Here is an 11,674-nt window from a genome sequence, read left to right on the forward strand (position 1 = left end):
AATATTTAGTCTTAATTTTAGTCAAAGTGATATTTTTGTGACTAAAATTGGACTAAAACTAAATTAAAAGTTTCTCATGAGACTAAAACTGTGACTAAAATGTCCAGATATTTTCGTCGACTAAAATAAGACTAAATAAAAATGAAAAGGAGAGACTAAAATCAGCCAAACTTCTATTGAGCGTCTGAAAGAGCCTCAGATCATGTAAAGTCTCTGCCAAAGGATCAGCTCTGAGCTTTGTTCATGTGGAGCAGAAACATGAAGCAGAGGAACACAATTAAACATGATTATAATCAATATTATCAATGCAAAGTCCACTAAATTAGTCTTAAATTTAGTCGACTAAATTGACATGCAATTTTAGTCGACTAAAACTCGACTAAAATTAAATTACATTTTAGTCAAAAGATTAAGATTAATTAAAATATGTTGTCAAAATTAACACTGGTCAGCATAAAGTCTATTTTTACAACCTCGGCTGCTACGGAGATAAACAGAAACTGAAAGAACTGAACGACCGCTCATATGTAGAGCTGCTTCAAGTGACGACCAGTCCTTGTTCACATCGTTGGAAAAACTATGTGAGAAAAACATTTCTGACCCTTGAAAGCGACTGTTGGACAAAGTGCAGCGTCTGAAACTGTGGCCTCAAGTCGCCGATATTTAGAACATTTAAACAGTAAATGAAATCTTTTTATTATTATTATTGTGACCAAAGATCCACATACACATATAGGCTTTGCCTCTAAATTGACTTTATTTGTATTTTTTACGAGTGATCTGATGGTGAACAAAATGGCTAATCGATCGCTAATTTGACAGGCATCATTTGAACCATTTTGCATTTAAAAGACCTTATATTTGAGCAGCATCAGCTCCGTGGTTGTATAAGCTACGCGGCGGCGGAGTGATCTGCTAGAAAATAGTCCCTCAAAACACGATCATTCATGTGATGCAGGTCAGTTATATTCCAAACATTATTCTATGGACACAGACATGTATATGGTTAGTCTGGTGTTATAAGTGATTTGCCTCAGGTGCTCTGTGGAGCGGGTCACACTGTTTCTAATGCAGGCTAGCTGATACCATAGACATGCACTAGCCTTGCACTAGCCTAGCGCCACGAAACTCTTAAAAATATAAGAGCTGCAGGAATTACAGAAGAAAATATCTCCAGAAATCAGTAACACTCTGGATAACTATGTTAATAATCCTGAAATATCCCTTTAATACTTCCCCCTCTCTCTCCTCTCCCTTCGCCCGGAGCTGAACAAACAGTGTCCGGCGCGTCGCGTCTGCATAAAGCTGTATAATGTGGGATTCTGTGGCCGCGGCGGTAATTGTTTCTCCTCTAAGTCCATTCACCCTTTGGCCTTTGTCTGGGCCCAACTTGAACCTGACACGTCGGACCTGGGAAAGTCTCTCCACGTCGACCTCTTCATCAGTGCATTAGCGCGGCTCCAGTCAGATTATCGGGAGGCTTTGTTCGCCCTGAGACGTGTCACCGAATACTTGGTGAGTGACGCAATCGTGTGTGGTCAAAGAGAGAGGGGAAAAAACTGATTATCCTACGGTAATGCAAGGTAAAATATGAATTGCTTTGGACTCATGTAAAAAAAAGAGAAGTATTCATTTCAATTCTCCAAACTTTATACCTGGTAAATCCCCATTCGGCTGCATAATTTTGGAGAATTGCAAAGGTTTACTTCACTTCGGACATTTGAAAGAGGTTTCTAAAGGTCTGAACCTCAGAGTTAAGAAGGTTTTATGGTTCCTCAAATTAATGCAGTCTCAGCGATCTGGAAATTTAAACCATTAAAATTGCAATTCAATTTTCATTCCATTACATTGAAGCCCACAGCAAAAAAAGTGCTCCAGAAATGAGTTAAATATTCTTGGATTGAGTATAACTTATTATTAGTAGAGTCATGTTTTGGGCCGGAATCATGGGGAGAGAGCTGGTCGGCCCCTTTAGGCTCCCAGAAGGTGTGAAAATGACCATGGTACAAAAAGAAGAGCTTTTTCAAGCAAAACATCTATGAGGGTGGGAGGCAGTTTTCATCCAAACAGCCAGAGCCGGTTTTTCCTACAGGCAAACTATGCAAGTCGCATAGGGCCCCCGCAGCCGCAAGGGCCCCGCATCTCAGTCAAACTACGGTGTTGTTTCACTGATTAATCGAGGCGTTGTTACGGCCTATTGTCTCAAACATGACTTGAATCCACAAGGTTCTCATGCACGCAGTTACTTACTAACTGTGGTTCTCTGAGTCTAAAAGAAATTGGGCGACTCACAGGCTAATTCTCAGAGGTCAGACAGAAATAACTGTTAGGTGCAGGTAGTTTTAAATCAGTTGTTCCCAAACGGTGGGTCAGAGACCAGAGGTGAGAGAATGTGACCATTTGCCATTTACCATTTTAAAAAGTTGGGAAATAGGCTAGTGTCGTCCTAAATCCCAGTCTCACAGTGGCTTAGTGGTTTGTGGTTCTCACACAGAGGGGCGGGGCCTGAATTGAGGTCATTATTTTCCACTTCTGCCCTGCACTACACTGCAAAAAGTATTTAACTAGATCAGTATAAACATCTCAATTTGAGCATAATAATCCAAATTTTTGTTGTTTTGACCAGTTAAGTTGTTGTTGGGCATTTGTCCTGGATTATTTCACTTGTTCTGAGACGTTTCTGACTCGTTTCGATACGTTTCGTCCTTATTTCAGGTCATTTTCTTTGCCAATGGGGTAAGAAAACTGGTCTTATCAAATTGGCGATTTTACTTTCTTATTTCAAGCGAGATTTACCCTAGAACTGGTCTGAAATGTCCTCAAACAAGCAAAGGAAACTTGGTCCGATCAGGAAAAGTGTCTAAATGAGTGAAAACCGCTCAAAACAAGAGACATTTCCTCAATTCAAGTCATTTAAGCCAATGCTTGATATTTACTTTTTGTAGTGTAATGCACAGTGGAACCATTTTTGACCATAAATGGATTCGCTCTTCGTCGAATAACAATGGGACGTGTACTGTAGGGCCCCCCGTGTGGTTTTTTGCTTAGGGCCCCAGAAGGGTCAGCACCGGCTCTGCAAACAGCAGCTCTGGGAGGCTATTTTGACATCCTGCAAAGAGAAGCAGAAACTCTCTAAAGTTCAATGGATGCAAGAATCTTGAAGCTGCTCTCAAATAATGGCTCCTAAAATGTAACTTGCCCTGTTAAGATGTTTTTGAAATAGCTTTTGATTACAGTAAATATGACCTCCTAATGCTGCAAATTCAACAAGTGATCTTCTTCAGTTCTTTACAACCTATAACATGTTTTGAAACGCTGCTGTGCATAACAATTCTGAACAGTGCATTTTGATTTGTTTACTATATATATATGTATATTTTAAAGGTTTTTTCAATCACCTTCATATCTAACAGTTAAAGACTTGAAAATGATGCGACTGTCATTTGAGATTGTTGCACCTTCTCCAACAAAGACAATAAAAACCTATTCTGATTCTGACTCCTGACTATGAATCTCAATGTACTTGAAATAAGGTGCAAAAATACGAAGGCCGGGACTTTTATTGATGAATTCAGATGAATTAATTAGCTTACATATGGTTTAGTGCGATTAAAAATATGGATCAGTCACACTTTACTTTAGCGGAACAGACACTTTTTCTGTTTCCTTGTGTGTGTGATAAAAGAGTGGGTTTGGACGAGGACCTGTTTGAATCTCAAATTCTCCTGCCTTTCGAGCTGGAGACGCACCCACTTCCTGTAAAGTTTACAGTCACATCTTCGGAGGGTGAGCCTCATACATGTGTGTTTGTACTTTTATGAGGTATTTTTCAATGATGAAAAGATCTGTCATAAAATAAATGCTTGTATTTCAATTTTATTTTTTGGATACAATTCTACGCAGTGTGACTTTAAATTAAATATCCCACAATAACCATGAAATACAATGAAATACAACCTACTTAACCAACTAAAATGTGAAACTAATGTTATATAGACTCATTACAGCAAAGCCTTTCTTATAATGTTGATGATTATGGTTTACAGTCAAAATATTCTAGTCTACTGATATTTTTTATTTGGGATTTTTACAAGCTGAGCCATAAAAATCCAAATTATAAATGAAGGTTATACATATCTCACTTTGCATGTAATGAGTCTGTTATATATTAGTTTCTCAGTTTAAGTTAAATAACAGAAATGAATGCACTTTTTCAGGGCTGGACTGGCAGAAAAAATCGGCCCGGGACTTTTGGGTCAAGACCGGCCCTCTAAAAAAAACAGTCATATTCAATGCAACAGTCGAGGTGATGAGCAAAACAATAAGTCCTTGGTTTGAGCTAAAACAGTATAAGCTGCGGATCGAGGACAAGAGCTGCATTTTGTTTCTGCTGAATTCAAGCTCACACCTCAGAGACTCAACACTTTCATCTTGTCGTTTATAACTTGAAGGAACTTTTGTAAAATGACTAGACAATCTTAAAATGTGCGTTCCGTTAATGAAGTTCCTCTCGCGACTGCAACACAAATAAACTTCTCAAAACCAACCAAATTATCGCACTGTGGATGAAGATGAAACGGTAAAACTCACCACAGAGTTCAGGAGGTGAGGAGTGAGAACAGAAATACCAAAAAGGCCAAACATTGTAAATCCTTTCAATGGAAACTAGAAGATTTACAAACTGCACTGACGACGAGGGGCAAGACGGAGTCACCTGACAACTCCCAGCATGCACTTCTTTGCAAACATTTGTCTAAAATGTATAAAAAATAGAGGTCTGAGGTTCTGTGGGTCCTGGAGGGAGTTACAATAAACCATTTCCTCTTATATTCACAATGTGAGGGGCATGAGTGTTATGTCCCAGAGGCCCATCGCTCATTATACAAGATTATCTGTGAACCATAACTCAAGAAAGGCCACCAGGGGGGTATAAAAGGCGTCACATCCCTCTAGTGGAGGAGTTGTGTAATTGCATAAGTGTAAAGATAGAGATTCTGATGGCTTTTCCCGCTAATTGTGGGCCGGTGTTCAGGTATAACGGGCCTTATTTCGATCTGACCGGCCCAAAAGTACGTCGGCCCATCGGGAAAACTCCCAAATCTCCCGATGGCCAGTCCAGCCCTGCACTTTTTAACGATATTCTAATTTTCCGAGTTTCACCTGTGTATTATTACGTTAGAAAATAGTCCTGGTTTAGCTCCAGTTCAGTCCCGGTTTGATCCTGGTTTGGTCCCGGTTTGGTCCTGGTTCAGTCCCGGTTTGGTCCTGGCATGCTAAACAGGGGATTAAGGTCTTCAGCCGGCATGAAAGTCAGGACTCTGGAGTGGCGGGGGAGCAGAGGAGGGGGGCGATCTGGGCCAAGTATGCGGAGTGAGGGGGTTCACACGGTCCCCCAATGCGAAGACAAGGCGCCGAGCAGACGGACGGACACTCGGCCGGGCTGGGGACCTGATTGAGAACCTGCTGGACGTCCCGAAAACAGGGAGGGGACAGGGAGCTCACACGCTTCCTGGACAAGGGGGGGAAACGGCAGTGACCATTAGGGCTCCAGGCGCTTTATTGTCCCCGTGGGGAAAAGTGTTCTCTGCATTTGACCCCGTCCTTCTACAAGCCCATGTCCTGTTCTACAAGTGTTGCTGGACATTTTCACGACTCCAAAACCAACACAAACAGAGATTTTTACAGCAAATAATATTAAAAAGAAAGTATTGAACACTGGAGGAGCTTTGCAACGCTCAATATTGTCAACAAAATATGGAAATTCTGTTTATTTTATCTCAGCTAAAGGTTTTCGGGGAGGTGTGGAAAATGACCTACTTGGTTGCTCCCACCTGAACCGAGAGGATCTTTTTCCTCACGTCATCAGATTTTTTCCCCAACATTTTTTTGTTGGGTGTTCAACTCATTTTTGTAACTTTTTTGTAATTTATCACATTTTTGTCATTTTTTTTCGTCAATTTTTTTCGTCCATTTTTATTCAATTTTTTGTCAAATTTTTGTCACATTTTTGTCACTTTTTTGTCACTTTTTTGTCACTATTTTGTCACTTTTTTGAATTTTTTTTGTCAATTTTTTGAATATTTTTTTGTCACATTTTTGTCATTTTTTTTCGTCCATTTTTTTCGTCCATTTTTATTCAATTTTTTGTCAATTTTTTGTCACATTTTTGTCACATTTTTGTCACTTTTTTGTCACTTTTTTGAAAATTTTTTGTCAATTTTTTTGTCAATTTTTTGAAATTTTTTTTGTCACATTTTTGTCATTTTTTTGTCAATTTTGTGTCAATTTCTTGTGACATTTTTGCCACATTTTCATACATTTTTCATCACTTTTTGTCAATGTTTTCTCACTTTTTTGTCACATTTCCATCATTGTTTTGTTGCTATTTTCACAGCTTTTTTCCCAGAAGCTTTTGGATTGGGGTAAAGCCAAACTGGAGAAAATGTGCTCGGTTCAAGTGGGAGTTAAGGGGTTAACCTTAAGGATTAGGATTATTTGCATTTTTAGACAAACCACCTCATAAATCTATACAAACTCACAGCAGACCGTCCCTCCATACGATCTGGCACTAACCGACAATAATGTGGCTGTTGTTTCATATGGAAAGACCAAGGAAATACTGAAACATTATTATACAAGTCTAAACATCTGCATTTTGACAGTTACCGTAGTTATTCTTAATGACCTCGCTGTTTCAGAGTTCATCCCGTGGGCCGGCTCGACAAGTGTTTTGTGTCAGAACGCCTGGATTGATTCCAGACGTGGCCCGTTTGAGTGAACCGTTGGCACCGCCAGGCGCTCGGGCCTCATAATGACATTAGCACAGAGACGATGGAGAGGCTGTTTCCAGTGGCCACGATCCAAACCCATCCGTTCAATTTACTCACTTTATTTCATTCAGCGCACGAGTCGGGGACACGTTAATGGCAGAAGCTGATTTTTACTGGTGACAAATTAGACCGAACTGTCCAAACTTTTGTCATCATGGCTCGAATATGGAACTGATACAGAACTTTATTTAGGCTCAGAACCTCAATACCAGCTCTTACGTCTTTTAAAGAGGGGGTATTCTGCTTTTTTCAATCACACAGCTCCAGTCTATATCTCACTACAATGATGACAAACCTTCTGTTGGTCTGTAAATGCAGTAAATTAGAATAACTGCCTTGTATAAAATGTCTCTCTCAAAATGGCTGTAGTGAATGTCTTGAAATAGGCCTCTGTCTCTTTAAGAACCTCTTAGCCTTTAGACACGCCCCCTCCACACGCTGTCTGTGGCATCAGTGGGGAGGGGGTTCTGCTGAGGAGCAGTGGTTGGTTACTCGGCTGGTGACGAAAGCTCGGAGGCGTCTCCAGGAGGTGGGGGCGTTCCTAGGAGGACTCAGGCAAACCTATCCCTAAAATGGCCGCCATCAGAGTTTTTACAGATGACTCAGAAATACGTGAATGTGCCAAGGCAACACTTCAGGCATGTTTTTAATGAGGGAATGACATAATAACATGATGTAAAGCTTGAAAAAGTCAATTTAGCATAATACCCCCCCTTTAAGTAAAAAGACAAAACAAACATACTGTGTATATGATGATTACTTTAAACAATTGCACTTTTGGTCCCGTCCTCCTGCGTCTTATATAAGAGCGCTCGGACTCGGGCACAGTCACATTCTGACCACAAGAGCTAAGAAGAAGCTTCTGTGAATAGAAGTGAATCAGGTGTCACTTTATTTTACAGTACCTTGATACATAGTACGTAGCTAAATTTAGTACAATGTGCTCTGTAGCAATCTGTGATAACTTGTACCTATGGGCTAGATACACTATGGAATAACTTGTAATAGTATGTAATGTGCACAGTCTACTCACAGGCTAATTCTTAGTGGTCTGACAGAAAAAAAAACTGTCAGGTGCAGGTTGCAGTTAGTTTAAAGCAGTACGAAGTAACTCTTGCCCCTAGAGGCCATAAGCGCAACTGCTGGTGTCGTAGCAAGTTACGATTTTTTAACTTATTAGAGTAAATCCTACGCCGACAGGAAAGGCGAAGGGAGTGAGTGATATCGTACATCCAATTATACAACGGAATTTTTTTTTTCACTCAAACTTGGCTGTAAATACTGTTTAAAGTGATACTCGCCCGCTGTTTGCTTTGCCCGTTAGCCTGTTAGCTTCTTCGTGATTCCATTAGTGTGTATTGCTTTCTCCGGTCCGGTGGCAGTCAAGTTGCAAACATGGTTTTCTGGCCAGAGACACCAGGGGGCGATGAAAGACCCTCCAATCATCCCATTAACACTGGTATTACCCCCACAGGGACTACGGGAAGGATTAATTAAGGTAAACACGTTACTTAGTACTGCTTTAAATCAGCGGTTCCCAAACTGTGGCTCAGGGACCAGAGGTGAGAGAATGTGACCATTTACCATTTAAAAAAGTTGGGAAATAGACTTGTGGTCGTCCTAGATCCCAGTCTCACAGTGGCTTAGTGGTTAGTGGTTCTCACACAGAGGAGCAGGGCCTGAATTGAGGTCACTCTTTTCAGCTTCAGCCCTGCACTACTGCACAGTGGAACCGTTTTTGACTGTAAATGGGTTTCGCCTTTCGTCAAATAACCATGGGATGATGCGAACTGTAGGGCCCTCGTGTGGATTTTTACTTCGGGCCCCAGAAGGACCAGCACCGGCTCTGTATATTACACTTTTATAGGAACAGGCCACCGTTTTTCCATACTGAGATATGTTCTTACCTTAGCTTTGACGAGTTCTTTAGGACCTGTCTGATCTTCCCCCGTGCCTTCAGTCACGTAAACACAGCACAGACGGCGTTAGCATTTAGCCTCTCCCTCTCTCCTCTATAGCTCCAAAACTAGTTCCCCCTTTTATCCGCTTAGAAAATCCACATTGTTTAATTTTGTGTAATTATACTTTGTAGTGGAACACTTCACGTAACCATATTTAAATAGGGAAAACGTGGAAGAGCTTGGTAGCTTCTATCTTGACCTGTTTTGGAGCTATAGAGGAGAGAGGGAGAGGCTAAATGCTAACGCCGTCTGGGCTGTGTTTACGTGACTGAAGGCACGGGTGAAGATCAGACAGGTCCTAAAGAACTCGTCACAGCTCAGGTAAGAACATATCTCAGTATGTAAAAACGGAAATATATAATTTATTAATGTTAAAGTAACTTGCCCAACTCTGGACCTGGAGTTGCCAAAGCTTGTTTTCCCACACACATTTTGGTACAAAAGATACAGTTATTTCCTTGCTTTTTTTTTTGCCTCTGGTTGTTTTTCTTTGCACCGTTTTACTTTTGTGTAGCTTTTCCTGGTTTCAATTTTCCGTCTAATCATTTCCTGAGAAAATCCGAGAATGAAGAATAGGCTGAATGGGGCGTGAATGGGGAACTGTTTTGAGCGTTAAAATGCCTACATGGTAACCTGCCCCGGGGCTAATTACCCCTTATGGTTACCCCTCGTTTCCTTATGTCCCTTTCATAAAGCCCTGGTGAGGTTGTTCTAGCAGGTGTGGCCACTTTAAGATGTTTATGCCAAGTCCTGCGGTGGGCGCTCATGCCCGTGTCCACCGTCACCACCTCCAGGCAGTTATCCACTTCTGATTGTCAGTTTCCTGAATACTGACCAGCTTGGGTTCACCAGGTCCCACAGGCTGCGGCTTAAGGGCCATTTTTTTTAGTTTTTTTTTAGGGCTTTCTTCTTTGACGGCACATTTGCGCAGTTCTTTTGACTCCCAGCCGCATTTGCATACACTCCAGTCCTATCAGCCTCCCCGAACTTGTCCCGTCTCAAGCACCCAATTAGTCCGAGCCAAATTAGCCCCAAGACAAAAAGCTCCACAATCCGAGTCAGTGCTTTCTTGTGTTTTCTTCAAACCGAACGGGACCGAGTTTCCCCGCGCGCCGTCTTCCTGTTTGAAACGGCAACACATGCGAAGGTGCATTTGTGATGATTAGCATGTCTAGCCCCCCCCCAAACCCCCCCCCCCCCCCACAGGCTGAACCCATGGAGATGCATGTGGGGCTGTTGGTGATGGGAAAAAGCACCAAAACAGCCACAAAAAATGAGAAGAAAACAAGGATGTAAACGCAGCAAAAATGTGACACAAAAGTCCACAAAAAAGTGACAAAAAAGTGACAAAAATTTAACAAAAAAGTGACAAAAATTCAACAAAAAAGTGACAAAAATTCAACAAAAAAGTGACAAAAATTTAACAAAAAAGTGACAAAAATTTAACAAAAAAGTGACAAAAATGTAACAAAAAAGTGACAAAAATTTAACAAAAAAGTGACAAAAATTTAACAAAAAAGTGACAAAAATTCAACAAAAAAGTGACAAAAACTCAACAAAAAACTGACAAAAATTCAACAAAAAAGTGACAAAAACTCAACAAAAAACTGACAAAAATTCAACAAAAAAATGACAAAAACTCCACAAAAAAGTGACAAAAATTTAACAAAAAAGTGACAAAAACTCAACAAAAAAGTGACAAAAATTCAAAAAAAAAATGACAAAAACTCAACAAAAAGGTGACAAAAATTCAACAAAAAAGTGACAAAAATTTAACAAAAAAATGACAAAAATTCAACAAAAAAAATGACAAAAAATCAACAAAAAAGTGACAAAAACTCAACAAAAAAGTGACAAAAATTTAACAAAAAAGTGACAAAAATTTAACAAAAAAATGACAAAAATTCAACAAAAAAATGACAAAAATTCAACAAAAAAGTGACAAAAACTCAACAAAAAAGTGACAAAAACTCAACAAAAAACGGACAAAAATTCAACAAAAAAGTGACAAAAATTTAACAAAAAAAATGACAAAAATTCAACAAAAAAGTGACAAAAACTCAACAAAAAAGTGACAAAAATTTAACAAAAAAGTGACAAAAATTTAACAAAAAAATGAGAAAAATTCAACAAAAAAATGACAAAAATTCAACAAAAAAATGACAAAAACTCAACAAAAAAGTGACAAAAACTCAACAAAAAACTGATAAAAATTCAACAAAAAAGTGACAAAAATTTAACAAAAAAAATGACAAAAACTCAACAAAAAAGTGACAAAAACTCAACAAAAAAGTGACAAAAAAGTGACAAAAATTATACAAAAAAGTGACAAAAATTGAAAAATAAAAAAATTAAAAAAGGTGACACAACACAGCAACAACGTGAGGAAAAAGATCAGTTTTGTGGGTTTTAGCTTTCAAATGAGGTGTTACACAGGCCTATAGCCAAAGAGGACAGACGGCATTCAGTTCAGGCCTAAGAGGTTAAAGAGACAGAGGCCGATTTCAAGACATTCACTACAGCCATTTTGAGAGAGACATTTTATACAAGGCAGTTATTCTAATTTACTGCATTTACAGACCAACAGAAGGTTTGCTCATCATTGTAGTGTGATATAGACTGGTGCTATGGGACTGAAAAAAGCAGAATACCCCCTCTTTAACACATTTACATTTACACCGTGAGTGTCCTATTTTAGTCCTTATTAGTCCAGTGCTCCGGTCTCTGCACTGGCTTCCTGTCACTCAGAGAATAGAATTTAGTCTTTTCATGGTTTAGCGCCGAAGTCCATCTCTGACATGTTGTGGTATGAACCATCTCGGGCCCTGAGAACTTCAGGGAGGGGTCTCCTGGTGGTTCCCAGAGTCAGGACTAAACACGGTG

Source organism: Gobius niger (genome assembly GCF_951799975.1).
Source record: "Gobius niger genome assembly, chromosome: 9".
Lineage (NCBI taxonomy): Eukaryota > Metazoa > Chordata > Actinopteri > Gobiiformes > Gobiidae > Gobius > Gobius niger.